Source organism: Saccostrea cucullata, unplaced genomic scaffold (genome assembly GCF_032062105.1).
Source record: "Saccostrea cucullata isolate Sc308-1 unplaced genomic scaffold, CSIRO_AGI_Scuc_v1 ctg25, whole genome shotgun sequence".
Classification (NCBI taxonomy): domain Eukaryota; kingdom Metazoa; phylum Mollusca; class Bivalvia; order Ostreida; family Ostreidae; genus Saccostrea; species Saccostrea cuccullata.
Window position 1 is genome coordinate 296,735 of NW_026937967.1, and position 15,144 is coordinate 311,878.

The following is a 15,144-nucleotide window of genomic DNA, read 5'->3' on the forward strand; positions in this document are numbered from 1 at the left end:
CTGGCTATATCGTATAGACATGAGAATGGAAATAACCGTTATTAATTAACAATACGTCGTTGATATAACTCATTGTCGAGTTAAAGGCTACATCATTTGCTTTCTTTTCCTATATAAGGTTTTGAACAAAATTTGCTTCATATGAATACAAAAAAAGATCTAGCTACAAATAACGATGAGCAATTGGTAGCCGTTGGAATCCCAACAGATTGTTAGAAGACATGGTCACAAAAACCACATACTAGTATATAAATTTTGTCAATCAGAAATCCAAGCATCTTTTTGATATCAATTTCAGATTACACTGTACTTGTGTGTACAATCAGAATGTATTTTTACAAACAAATTTTGCAAATGACCAATGACAAGGTACAATGTGAGGTAAATATATGAGATTCATTTATGTTAAAATAGCTGCTGTTAATGTTATCAAAGATTTGGGCTTTAATTGATCGTGGGGAATGAATGTATAAAATTTTGACAAGTCCTCTGATTTAACTCATGTGTTGTTGATTTTTATAAAATTTTACAATTTCAAAATTTCCAAAAGTTCCTACATCTGCTTTACATCATGCACTTTCCAAATATATTCTTTTACAGCACTGTTAATTTTAAAGTTGCTCGATGTTTACCATGTTTTCTACTGTAAATTTTTAACATGTTTTAGGGAGAGTAAAGAATGAGGCTTGTTAGAACATGTACTGGAGCCCGCTATGTAGTTTTGTATAATCCATTAATATCGTACCCATACTTGTTTATAGATTTAAAATAAAATAGATAACTGTTTTCTTCTTCAGGTGTCTTAAAGATTAATGTAATTCGAATTCCGGAGACCTTTGTCAGGGATTGATTACTAGTAATTGATTGTCTCGCTTTGAATTACTAGTATTGTAAAAGACGTGTGTTATACCCCGAAAAGAAATGAGATATGGTAATTAACTTTTTAAAAAAAATTTTTATTAATGCTTTTTTAAAGTGATTAAATTGACTAAATTGACTTACTTTATAAGAAAATTTTATTCCATTTCATGAAATATCACAATGTAAGTATTATATATGAATAAGTGATTTCTTGTCTTTGAATTAACATGATCTACTGTGACGAAACTTTTTGAAAATAAAATATAAACAAACATAAATAAAAGACAAACATCTTTTTTCTGTCTTTCAGTGCCCGTTAAATTAATAATTATAGTATAAAAAGTAATGTTCAAAGAAATTTCATTATTGTATAAATACACATAAAAGATACAGTCCAGTTACAACTTTTTACATTTCAAAGCTTTGAATGTTGTAAGAATTTTTTTTTAATCATATTTCTTCATTTCTAGGCCAGTAGTATTTTTGCACTTGTTGCAAGCCCGTACAAAATTCATCGATAGAATAATTATAACACTTGACGTTTTTTATTTTTAAAAAGGTGCTACTTATTGCAGGACCCCGAGCGTAGAATTAAAGAACTAAAGAACATTGAACGCATTCATAAATCAAGGAAATCCAGGAAAAAAAAAATCTGACTAGTTGGAGACTTGGAGGAGAAATGAGGTGCCTAGGAGAAAAAAAGCATCCCCTGGTCACCAGTCTTGCCTGCTCAAAACCCTCTATATTGATAAGACAAAATAACGGTTGTTAACATGGTAAAAAAAAAAATAAACAAACAACAATTTTTTATATTTGTCTGGAAACAATGCACATCAGCTAAAAATACTATATCCAGCGATGGTGCTATTTGCAAAAAAGTATAGTCATTATAAAAACAAAAGAATGCACAGAACGAGATATAATTTAAAACTTAAAGCATCAACTTATATGTTTGTGTACTACTTAAATTTAAATTAGCATACTCAGAATATGCTCTCTAGTATCATATAGGTTGGCAGATATTAACATCTTATGAAGTTGATTCAGAAACTTCTATATATCTTTAATAAATAATGCAAAATCTACATATTATAAGGAAGTAATTGAAAATAGTTCTACTTCAAAGGAAATGTGGGGCCACTTAAATCAGTTAGCCTCGAAATCAGACAAAAACTCGTCTCCTTTCAATATAACATATAACGGTTTAGATCTTGATAATCTACAAGATATTGCAAATGCATTTAATGAGCATTTTGCCCAAATTCCAAAAAAATTAATAGATAATCTTTCGTTTACTGCTTTTAAATCAGAAAAATTGAAAAGATACACGGAGACAAAACTTGGAGATCAAGACTTTTTTGAAATCCCTTTGATTAATGAAGAAAAGGTATTCGAAATGTTAAAAAGACTTGATGTAAACAAATCTGCTGGTATAGACTTTCTTGGACCTAGATTGCTTAAACTGTCAGCTAGTATAATATCCAAACCTCTAACACACTTAATAAATTCTAGCATAATCAATGGATCTTTTCCTTCACAGTTAAAGGTCGCAAAAGTAACTCCCTTGTTTAAAAAGGGCGATAAATCAGACCCAGGAAACTATCGTCCAATCTCGATTTTACCAACGATATCGAAAGTTTTAGAGAAGCATGTAGCAGAAAATATACGCATCTTTACTTCTCACTTTGACTTGCTAATGAAAGCACAATCTGGATTTCGAGAACTTCACTCATGCCAGACAGCTCTCACAAAACTAACTGATGATTGGTTGCATGCAATAGATAAAGGAAATGTTGTAGGTATTACATATCTGGATTTTAGCAAAGCATTTGATCTTGTTAATCATGATATACTAATTAAAAAATTTGAATGCTATCACTTTGATCCAATATCAATTAAATGGTTTAAATCATACTTATATAATCGAATTCAAAGTGTTAAAATTGATGCGTACACATCTGAATCACTGCCAGTCACAGCAGGTGTGCCTCAGGGCTCTATTTTAGGACCTTTGTTGTTTCTATTGTATATTAATGATTTACCATTGTCTGTTGAACATTGTAATATTGATATGTTTGCTGATGACACTACAATGCATCTTCATGATAATAGTATTTCGCGTATTGAAACCACTCTTAATCATGAACTCTGTCAAATACAAAAATGGTGTCAACAAAATCAGATGATTATAAATACTGATAAAACAAAGTGTATGTTAATGGGAACACACCAAAAGAAATCTAAATTAGAAAACGTTGATTTTCATTTACAACTTTCCGATCATCCCCTTGAATATGTAGAAATGCAAAAATTATTAGGTGTTCACATTGATCATAATCTTCAATATACTTGTCATGTAGATGCAGTTTTCAAAACTCTTACATATAAATTATTTACTTTACGAAAAATTAAAAAGTTTCTTCCAATGCGTACTAGAAAACTATTTTATAATGCTTTTATCCTGCCATCGATTTTATATTGTCTATCCATTTGGGGCAATTGTCCTCAAACACACATGGACAGAATCTACAGATTACAAAAAAAAAAGCAGCTAGGATTATTTTAAATGAAAAATATGATACACCTTCAATGCCTTTATTTAACACTTTAGGTTGGCTAACAGTTTATGAACTTTTATATTTACAGAAAAGCATTTCAATGTACAAAATATTTCATGGAATGTCTCCTGATTATATGCATAATCTTTTTGAATTTCAAAGTTCTGGATCATACACTTTACGCTCAGAAATAAATTCCGAACTTCGACTACCAAAATATAAAACAAACTTATTTAAAAATTCTTTACAATATTCAGGGGTTATTATCTGGAATGAGTTACCATGGCACCTGATCCCACCTCTGATGTTTCGGAGGTCCGTGTTTGCTCTGCTCTTATTTTGTATATTGTTTAATGGACGTTGAGATTGAATACTGTTCGTTATTTCCATATCCTTCTTACCAATTAATATCAGAAATTCTCAATCCCCTGCAATATTTAAAAGAAGTGTTGAAAATTTTCTGCTTATAAAACGCAATGATTCTGTGTGATTTTTTTTCTTTCTCTCTATACTGAAATGCTGATGTTTTTATTTGTTTGTAACATACTGGTTGATTTTTTATTGTCTCATAATTGTAATTTTATCTATTGTATATATGCATTGTATATGTGTTTTTTAAAGAAGGCCCCGAGGAAGACTAGTGTTCGCACTAATCGGGTTACCTTCTCTAAATAAAGTATTATTATTATTATTATTATTATTATTATTATTATTATTATTATACATTGTACGATATAAGAGTTGACAGTGGAAAAGCTGAAACCATCCTATTCTTCATAAACGTAAGTACATGTTAGATGGCTATTAACGTTTAGTAGTAAAACATCCAAATATGAAACATATGTGTCTTATTTTGAATAACTGATGTAAATCAAAATGACATAGGATTTAAAATCACTAAGTCTTGTTAAAATTGTAATACATTGTCAATATTTGAAATACTGAATTGAAAGTCGCAGCTCGAGTTTTCTCTTGTAGAAGATTTCGACTGATTTTGCTTGGTAATGAGAAACAAACGGAGCGGTTTATGAATTGAAAAGAAGATTTATACAACTTGTAACATTGTGTCCTTAATATACCAGAGAATTAAATATTCAATTAAATATCAATTAAATATTCCAAACCATTTACACAAAATGAACGTAAGACATTTGACATTTACCTCATTCATGCAAACTTAGAAAGTCAAAAAGAAATTCGAAAATTTGGGGGGAAAACTATAATACGGACATTATACACCTTACTTCTTCATAAGTGTAGTTTCAAAGTACAGACAGTACTTATTTAGCACAAGTTCTCAATAGTGTTGCATCATTTATAATGATATCATAAACTTGTAGACTGTTTTCACACAGGTATCAGACAGTTATGATAACGGAAGGATAGTTGGGAATTTTTACTACATGCATGGTTGAAGGACACCGTTTTAAGAGTATTTTTAAAGGATTGTCCCTCTTCTTCTAGCTGTTTAAATTACTTTTGCGTTAGTTATGAGTACATGTAAGTTATGGAAATTAGTAAAGATATATAAGTTGTGTTGATATCTCTAACTAAAGCAGATATTCTGTTGAAACCTGTCTCACACCCCCAATAAAAATTGTTTTTCTAAACAACAGGTTTTATTCATTGAAGTGCAAATATATTAGTCTTTTAAAAACGTTAGCCTTAATTTGATCCAAAATGTATAATTTTCTCGTTTAATTTTTTTCATATCTCCAAGACAGATTTTTCTAGTATTCAGAGGGAAATGGTTTTTTTAAATAACGAGGGGATACTAATCCCCAATCTTTGTTTTTACTGGTACAAATAAAGCATTGGCGTGTTTTTATCGACAAAAAACTGCTGAAAGTTAGTATATCGTAAAAATAAATAGAAACAAAGAGGACAAACATTTTTTCGATATCAACTTTCAAACAGCAAAAATAATAATTTTTTTGAAATGATTACTTCCATCAAACATAAAACCTATGTAAACAAAATAAGCTGAAAGATTTGTAACAATTAAAATTGGGACATCCGTATATTGCATGCAGCATGAATTACAAACTCTGATTCTGCATTAGAAATGAGAAAAATAAACAAAAGAGGCAGTATCATTTAGTTTAATTATATCTAAAAAAAAAAAAAACCATGGTTTTCATTAATGTATCTATCTATACCTTTTAAAATGAAGTTATTTTGGCTTAGAGTATTAAATAAATACCTTTCTACACTTTATAAAACTTTTTCCATGTGATTTATATAAAGTTTTTTTAAGCCCCTGTGTAAAAGTGTAAACCTGTCACTGATCAATTGGAAATTAATTTGTAAAAAGAATTATGATTGTATACACAAATACTCTGTATTCGATATTAAAAGGATGCTGAGTTTCTGATTGAAAATATCTATATGGTTCATTGAGATTAGAAATTGCAACCTGTTATTAGCAGAACTATTTTTGTATCATATGAAGAAGATGTTTAAAAAACTTCAACACGAGCAGAAGGAAACACTTGCTGTGGCCTTCAACTCGACATTTCAATATAACGACGACGTTTTATCATTTAATCATAGTCACTTCCATCCACTCGAAAGATCCCAGTGAGCTTGAAATAAGAGGCACTACGGAGTTTGACACCTATGTCTCATTTTACATTTTTACAAGAAAAAGACGTTACTACGACTTGTAGTTATAGTAAAACTTAAAAACTTATTTATCGTCGAATTTCTTTTCTTATGTAATATACACTTATCACCTGCATATAGGTTTTATGCTTAACAGTTGATTCGATACACAAGAGGAAAGTGATGCCTTATTAGTAGATACTTTATCATTAAGTAACGGGTTCGTTCGCCCGATCTACCTGTTCGCGGGAGTCCGTTCGCCCGAAATATTTTTCGCCCAATATCTTGTTCGTCCTATATGTGGTTCGCCCAATACTTATATAATATACTTGTATATATAAACTCATATGAAATAAAAAATAACATACGAGGGTTGTTCGAAAATTATTGACACATTGTGTATATTATATTATATATCATTTTTTTTTCTATTTATTTCCTTTACGAACTTGCCAATGGGATATTTTTTCTCAAATTCTGATACGAGGAACAATGATTATTTAGTCTTAATTAATTTTTAATTTTTAGTGTAATTAGATGATTAATATGATTAATATCAAAGTTAATTAGGGGGATACATCCGTGTTATTTTTACGAATTGCGCAATGTTTTGAAAACAAAGGACTGAGACGTTAATAGGTTCATTATAGAACTGAACAGCAAATGTTGAAGGTTTTACCTTTGAAGAATCTCCCTTTGATCTCAAAAAATGATTTATTTGGAAAGAAATTCATTAGATTTTATTCTACATTAAATTAAGGCGAGCGGACCCTGTGCGAACAAGTTTTAAGGCGAGCGGACTCTGGGCAAACGGGAAATCGGGCGAACAATTTTTAGGGCGAACGAACATGGAACCCTTTATCATCTGCACCTGATCATGAGATGCTTTCGTATATTGTTCGCAGTGAAGGAAAAATTATAAGAGTACTGTGCAATAGTATATTCAAGAAGTGGTGTGAATCAGATGTGGATACTAGTATATATGAATAAGTGATTTCTTGTCTTTGAATTAACATGATCTACTGTGACGAAACTTTTTGATATAAACAAATATAAATAAAAGACAAACATCTTTTTTCTGTCTTTCAGTGCCCGTTAAATTGATAGTTATAGAATGAAAAGTAACAAAGAAATTTCATTATTGTATAAATACACATAAAAGATACAGTCCAATTACAACTTTTTACATTTCAAAGCTTTGAATGTTGTAAGAATTTATTTTATCATATTTCTTCATTTCTAGGCCAGTAGTATTTTTGCACTTGTTGTAAGCCCGTGCAAAATTCATCGATAGAATAATTCAAACAAGACTTTTTTTATTTAAAAAAAAGTGCTACTTATTGCAGGACCCCGGACGTAAAATTAAAGAACTAAGGAATATTGAACTCATTCATAAATCAAGGAAATCCAGAAAAAATTTCTGACTCGTTGGAGACTTAGTGGAGAAATGAAGTGCATAGGAGAAAAAAGCATCCCCTGCTCACCAGTCTTGCCTGCTCTGAGCCCTTTATTGATAAGACAAAATAACGGTTGTTAACATGGTAAAAAAAATAAACAAACAACAATTGTTTATATTTGGCTGAAACAATGCACATCAGCTAAAAATACTATATCCAACGATGGTGCTGTTTGCAAAAAAGTATAGTCCTTATAAAAACAATAGAATGCACAAAACGAGATATAATTTAAAACAAAAAGCATCAACTTATATGTTTGTATACTATTTGGATTTAAATTAAAAGCCTGCATACTCAGAAAATGCTCTCTAGGGCAGATATAAACACCTTATAAAGTTGATTTAGAAACTTCTATATACATTGTACAATATAAGAGTTGACAGTGGAAAAGCTGAAGTCATCCTATTCTTCATAAATGTAAGTACATCTTAGATGGCTATTAACGTTTATTAATAAAACATCTTAACATGAAACAGATGTGTCCCATTTTGAATAACTGATGTAAATCAAAATGACATAGGAATTAAAATCACTAAGTCTTGTTAAAATTGTAATACGTTGTCAATATTTGAATTACTGAATTGAAAGTCGCAGCTCCAGTTTTCTCTTGTAGAAGATTTCGACCGATTTGGTTTAGTAATGAGAAACAAACGGAGCGGTTTACAAATTGAGAAGAAGATTTTTTACACTGTGTTCTTCTTCCATAGAATTAAATATTAATTCAATCAAATTTCAATTAAATATTCCAAACCATTTACACAAAATGAACGCAAGACATTTGACATTTACCTCATTCATGCGAACTTAGAAAGCCAAATAGAAATTCGAAAATTTGGGGAAAAAAACTATAATACGGACATTATGCATTACACACCTTACTTCTTCACAAGTGTAATTTCAAAGTACAGACAGTAGTTATTTAGCACAAATTCCCACTAGTGTTGCATCATTTATAATCATAGACTTGTAAGCTGTTTTCACACAGGTATCAGTTATGACAACGGAGGGCTAGTTGGGAATTTTTACTACATGGTTGAAGGACAACGTTTTAAGAGTATTTTTAAAGGATTGTCCCTCTTTTTCTAGCTCTTAGTAAAAATATATAAGTTGTGTTGATATCTCCAACTAAAGCAGATATTCTGTTGAAACCTCTCCCACACCCCAAAAAAGAATTTGTTATTCTAAACAACAGCTTTTATTCATCGAAGTGCAAATATATTAGTCTTTTAAAAACGTTAGCCTTAATTTGATCCAAAATGTATAATTTTAAATTTTCGTTTAATTTTTTTCATATCTCCAAGAAAGATTTTTCTAGTATTCAGAGGGAAATGGTTTTTTGAATAACGAAGGGGATACTAATCCCCAATCTTTGTTTTTATTGGTACAAATAAAGCATTGGTGTGTTTTTATCGACAAAAAACTGCTGAAAGTTGGTATGTCGTAAAAATAAATAGAAACAAAAATGACAAACATTTTTTCGATATCAACTTTCAAACAGCAAAAATATATTTTTTGAAATGATTATTTCCATCAAATATAAAACATATGTAAAAAAAAAAAATAAGCTGAAAGATTTGTAACAATTAAAATTAGAACATCCGTATATCGCATGCAGCTTGAATTACAAACTTTGATTCTGCATTAGAGATGAGAAAAGTAAGCAAAAGCGGCATTATCATTTAGTTTAATTATATCTAAAAATATGCCATGGTTTTTATTTATGTATCTAGCTATACCTTTTGAAATGAAGTTATTTTGGCTTAGAGTAAAAATAGATACCTTTCTACACTTTATAAAACTTTTCCATGTAATTTAATATATAAAGTTTTTTAAGTCTCTCTTTCCAAAAAAAAAATGTAAATAACTTAACCTGTCACTGATCAATTGGAAATTAATTTGTAAAAAAAAAATTATGATTGTACACACAAGTACTGTGTATTCGATATTAAAAGGATGCTGAGTTTCTGATTGAAAATATCTATATGGTTCATTGAGATTAGAAATTGCAACCTGTTATTAGCAGAACTATTTTTGTATCATATGAAGAAGATGTTTAAAATACTTCAACATGAGCAGAAGGAAACACTTGCTGTGGCCTTCAACTCGACATTTCGATATAACGACGACGTTTTGTCATTTATTCATAGTTACTTCCATCCACTCGAAAGATCCCAGTGAGCTTGAAATAAGAGGCACTACGGAGTTTGACACCTATGTCTCATTTTACATTTTTACAAGAAAAAGACGTTACTATGAGTTGTAGTTACAGTAAAACTTGAAAACTTATATATCGTCAAATTTCTTTTCTTATGTAATATACCCTTATCACCTGCATATAGGTTTTATGCCAAACAGTTCATTCGATACACAAGAGGAAAGTGATGCCTTACTTGTAGATACTTCATCATCTGCACCTGATCATGAGATGCTTTCGTATATTGTTAGTAGTGAAGGAAAAATTTTTAAGAGTTCTGTGCAACAGTGTACTCAAGAAGTGGTGTGAATCAGATTTGGATACTCAAAAATTTCAAAGAACTTTTGGACAATTTGAAATCACAAGAATTTACAAAAATCAACAGCTTAAAAACCTACGACTTTTCAACTTTATACACAACCATTCCCCAAGATAAATCAAAAGTCCAGGCCTATTGATATCATTGACAGCTGCTTTTTCAATAAAAATGGAACTCGTAAATCACCTGCATTTAGGTTTATGCCTTCCATTTGATTCGATACACAAGAGCAAAGTGATGCCTTACTAGTAGATACTTCATCATCTGCACCTGATCATGAGATGCTTTCGTATATTGACAGTAGTGAAGGTAAAAATTCAAGAGTACTGTACAACAGTATATTCAAAAAGTGATATGAATCAGATGTAGATAATCAAAAATTTCAAAGACCATTTGGACAATTTGAAATCACAAGAATTTACAAAAATCAACAGCTTAAAAACTTACGACTTTTCAACTTTATAACAACCATTCCCCACGATAAATTAAAGTCCAGGCCTTCTGTTATCATTGATAGCTGCGTTTTCAATAAAAATGGAACTCGTAAATTTACTTACCTGGTCATTGGTCATTTGCAGAATTATTTTGTTAAAACCCATTCTGATTGCACACACTAGTACACTGAAGTTGACATCAAAGAGATGCTTGAGTTTCTGATTGACAATATCTATGTGGTTTTTGGAGATAAGGTATTCCAACAATCTTTTGGAAATCCCATGGGTACCACATGCTCTCCGTTATTAGCAGACCTATTTTTACATTCATATGAAGCAGAATTTGTGCAAAATCTTATGCCCGTAAAGAAGAAAACACTTGCTATGGCTTCAACTCCACATTTAGATTTATCGACGACGTATTGTCAATTAACAATGGTTATTTCCATTTTTATGACGATACGATATATCCTGGTGAGCTTGAGATAGAGGATACCACAGAGTCTGACACATCTGTTTCATACCTGGATATTTTACTTGAAAAAGACGTTAATGGTAATCTAACAACCAAGCTATATGATAAACTTGTTGACTTTTCTATCGTCAACTTCCTTTACTTATGCAGCAATATACCTTCATCACCTGCATACGGAGTGTATATATCTCAGTTGATTCGATACGCAAGATCATGCTCTATGAACAATTTCTAAAACGAGGTAAATTATTGACAAGCACGTTGAAGAAACAAGAATATCAACAGTCTCGTTTAAAGTCATCATTTCGTAAGTTCTATGGTCGATACAATGACCTTGTCAGCAAATACAATTTATCATTGAGACAAATGCTGACAGACGTTTTTCATACTAATTGTTAGTCCATTATTTATACATTGAATTGACGTCGGATTTTACCGTTATTTTCCGATCATCACAGGGAGCAGACGGCGGGTGTGACCGGTAAGCTTGGGATGCTCACTTCTTCATGGCACCTGATCCCACCTCTGATGTTTCGGGGGTCCTTGATTGCTCTGCTCCTATTTTGTATTGTTTTATGGACTTTGATATTGAATACTGTTCGTTATCTCGATATCCTTCTTTTTGATGGTACATGGCCCCAAGAACATAAACTGAAAACGGATTTCAGTAAAAATTTTGATTGGGAGTATATGGTTATGTGAATGTATGATTTAACCTCTGATGATGTTTTTATTGAACTACATATGCGCTGCTCCCAGTTTGTATTGTTTAAATGAATATTTGAACTTGATTACTGTTCCTTCTCTCCATATTTGATGAGATGCCTGTTGAGAAGGGTTTTTTCAAAGAAACCCTTAATATCCATATATTTATATGCTCAAATGTGGAAAAGAAATGCACGACTTTCCAGTTTAATGAGTTGTTGTTATTATCAATAGAATTATTTCATCATGAGCTCTATGTGCATATTTTCCTGATCCTTTTCAACAGTAAAAAACAGTCTTTTCATTCAAAGTTAATGTTCAGTCAATTCATTTTAGAACTTTTCAAATGATATCTTTACAAAAAATATATAAACCATGTACATATTTAAGATTGTTTAAGAAACAACAGAGCAGTAGGAAGGTATTTCAAAGGGGGGCATACCATTTATTTTCAATTGGAAGGGTACTATGAACTATCAAAACATCTTTGAGAAGGAAAAAAAATTCATATAGCAGGATCGGTTTATAAAGTGTTATATACAATGTATAGGCAGAATTATTGGGGGTACAACCCCGCCATCCGTGCCCCCGATTCCTACGTCCATGATAAATCATTATCATGGGATATATTGAAGGAATACGTACTTATCCAAATTTACGTGGAGAATCCAATGTTTCAATAATTAGGTTATCAAGTGAGAATATCTACAGTACAAGGATTAAACTAGGTAGACAATGCCATGACGTCATTTCATATTTAGGTCATGTTTAGACTATACAAGATGTAGATCGTTTAGCACTACCTTTACTTTAAAAGTAAGATTTTTCTCATAATACCATTTGTGTTATCAAACTAATGGGTTTCATATTCAAAATATTTTTTTCTCACCACCTTGAAAACACCTTAAAACTTAAAAAGTGAAATGGGTTCGTTTGACAACGACGTGGGATATTAGATTTGCATGGAGTTGCAAATATTGCACTTCACTACTTTTAACCGTTTTCCTTAAATAGAAACAGATACTCTTGTTTCCTCACTAGGAAAAAATGCAGTTTGGTTCATTTTCTAATTTTGTCTTTAAAATATTCTTTAAGTGCTAAAAAGGCCATAGTTGGATACAAGTAATCCGGTAGGTAATATTTAAAGACCCCCTAGATAGTTATTCAGGATAGAAGAAACGCATAGGTTAAAACCACATCGATCATTGACTACAGAGCAACGAGACATTAAAGGAACCATCTTACACGTACAATGTGCGAATAAATATATAATGTTCAACTGCTAGAATGGTTGGAGCTTGTGATATTTTTGTCTTGCTTCATATATGTTCATTAAAAAAGAATCCTTTCCCGGAGTAAGTAAAATAACTTTTATTACACTGTATTTTAAAAAGTAGATTGTGAAGTAAAAAATGGTTGTGTTATACTATACATAGAATACACAGTAACCATTTTTAAAACTTTGCATAAAACCCACAGTAGCAAAGGATTCCGTTGTTATTGATGGAAATTCAAACTAAAACCCACATAACGACTAAGGTTATTTCCATTTGAATAAATCAAACTAACAAAGAAGGGTTAAAAAGTGTATAGTTCTTGTTAATTTAAATTAAATTGTACTTTTTGTCTTTTTTCGTATTGGATATAATGAGAAAACTCTCCAATTCATACTGCTCAAACTCTGATAAAGCCAGAAATCAAGTTAGAGTAATTGTTTGTAAACAACAATACACAGCCATTACCTTTATCACGGCATATTATTGGTACAAACAATAAGGGACATTGTCAAACCTCCCTAAGACCCTTACTATAATGACACAATATAACCTTATCTATCAAGGGGGGTCTTGCGTATTAGATATAGAACAGACAAGGCTTTAACCTGCATGACTCAAAATTAGATTCTATTATAATAATATTGGATTAAAGCCGGTAACTTCACTTATATTAATTAGACATCCATTTTAGCAAGTCTTTGGATATATACGCAAATGCCTTGTGTATTTACAAAAGATTAACATAATCTGTCCCTTATTCAGGTGAAGGCTTCTGCTCTTTAGTAATACTGACAACATTCATTGCTGAATGACTCGCAAACTTGTAATGACTCTTATTTTTAATTTTCTTGATGTGAATGTAGGTTAACATTGTACACATGTATTTCTCTCTTGTATTTTTCTTACTGTGCATGTAGGTTTATACGTTCATATTTCTGTCTTGATAAACATAGTGGCTTGGGATATCCAGAAACACACGTATGAAAAGAGAAACTATTTATACCAAAACATATGTTACACTTTTAATCATCTATAACTTTATCAAACCAAAATAATTCTCAGAGATATTTTGTCAACATCTAGTGTATTAGCATACATTTTATCTGACAAACTTTTGGGAAATTCTGTTAGGAAATCAGGCAATTATAATGTTATAATGACGTCATCATATTTTTAATATGGAACCTTCATGTGAACAGCTGGTAGAAATTTTAAAACTTTACTATAGGTCTAAATATGCTACTCTAGTCATTAGAACCACGAGAAAAAAACATCCTGTAATGAAAGTGCTCAACATAATATTAATTTACAGTTTTGTGAGGGAGTTTGATGTTATAGGCACCATAAATGACATGTATTGATTAGGGTATTAGAAGACCAAGGAGTGCCCGTACCAAAAAAACATTAATACCATTGATAGAGTTATTACTGAAACTTTACAAAAATCCCTTAGACGGGTCCTGTATGAACAAGATAACACCTTTGGTAAATCTAGTATTCATTAAATACCGGTACTCAAAGTTGATTTAAAATTGATTCGATCATTTGATTCGATCAAATCAAGATAAGTGTAATGCAACATTTGAAAGAGACAGACATTAGAAGTTGTTCAGTCAGTTTGCCCATTGGATTTGATTTTGACCCGACTCTGAAAATTTAACAGGTGCATAGTTTTCTGAGGAACTCCACCTCCATTTTAACAATGTTGTTAAAGAGAATATTAAATTCTGTTGTTTGGTGAAACCCAATTTTAATGGGGAAAAAACTTCTTAACTGTTAGTATGATACATTTAAAGTTTGGTAAAAAAAAAAAACCTTCAGAAATCGGGTTCACACAATGTTAATTCAAAGGGACGTCATTTGGAACATGTTGTAAAATGGCATATGTAATTCTAAAGAAAAAATGTTGATGATCAGTAAGGAAACTGTGACAAATGTATGCTTGAATAAAAATTTAAAACAATTTTATTATATATTTTAAATTTCATCAATGTAACTTGAGGCATAAAATTTTTATAATGTTTTAAAAGTGTAACATATGTTTTGGGTCACCCTATATATAGAATATAGGTAGTTTATTTGAAAAAAATAACCAAGAAAAAACAAAAAAAAAATCATATAATAATAAAAGTTCAAACCTTAAAGAACAATACTTTGACCATTTTAGGACACAGGTTATTTCAGAGCAATCTGCTTGTGTTTTGGTCAATACAGAATGAGCTGTAATGTATTAATAATCAAGTATTAAAATTAAATTGCA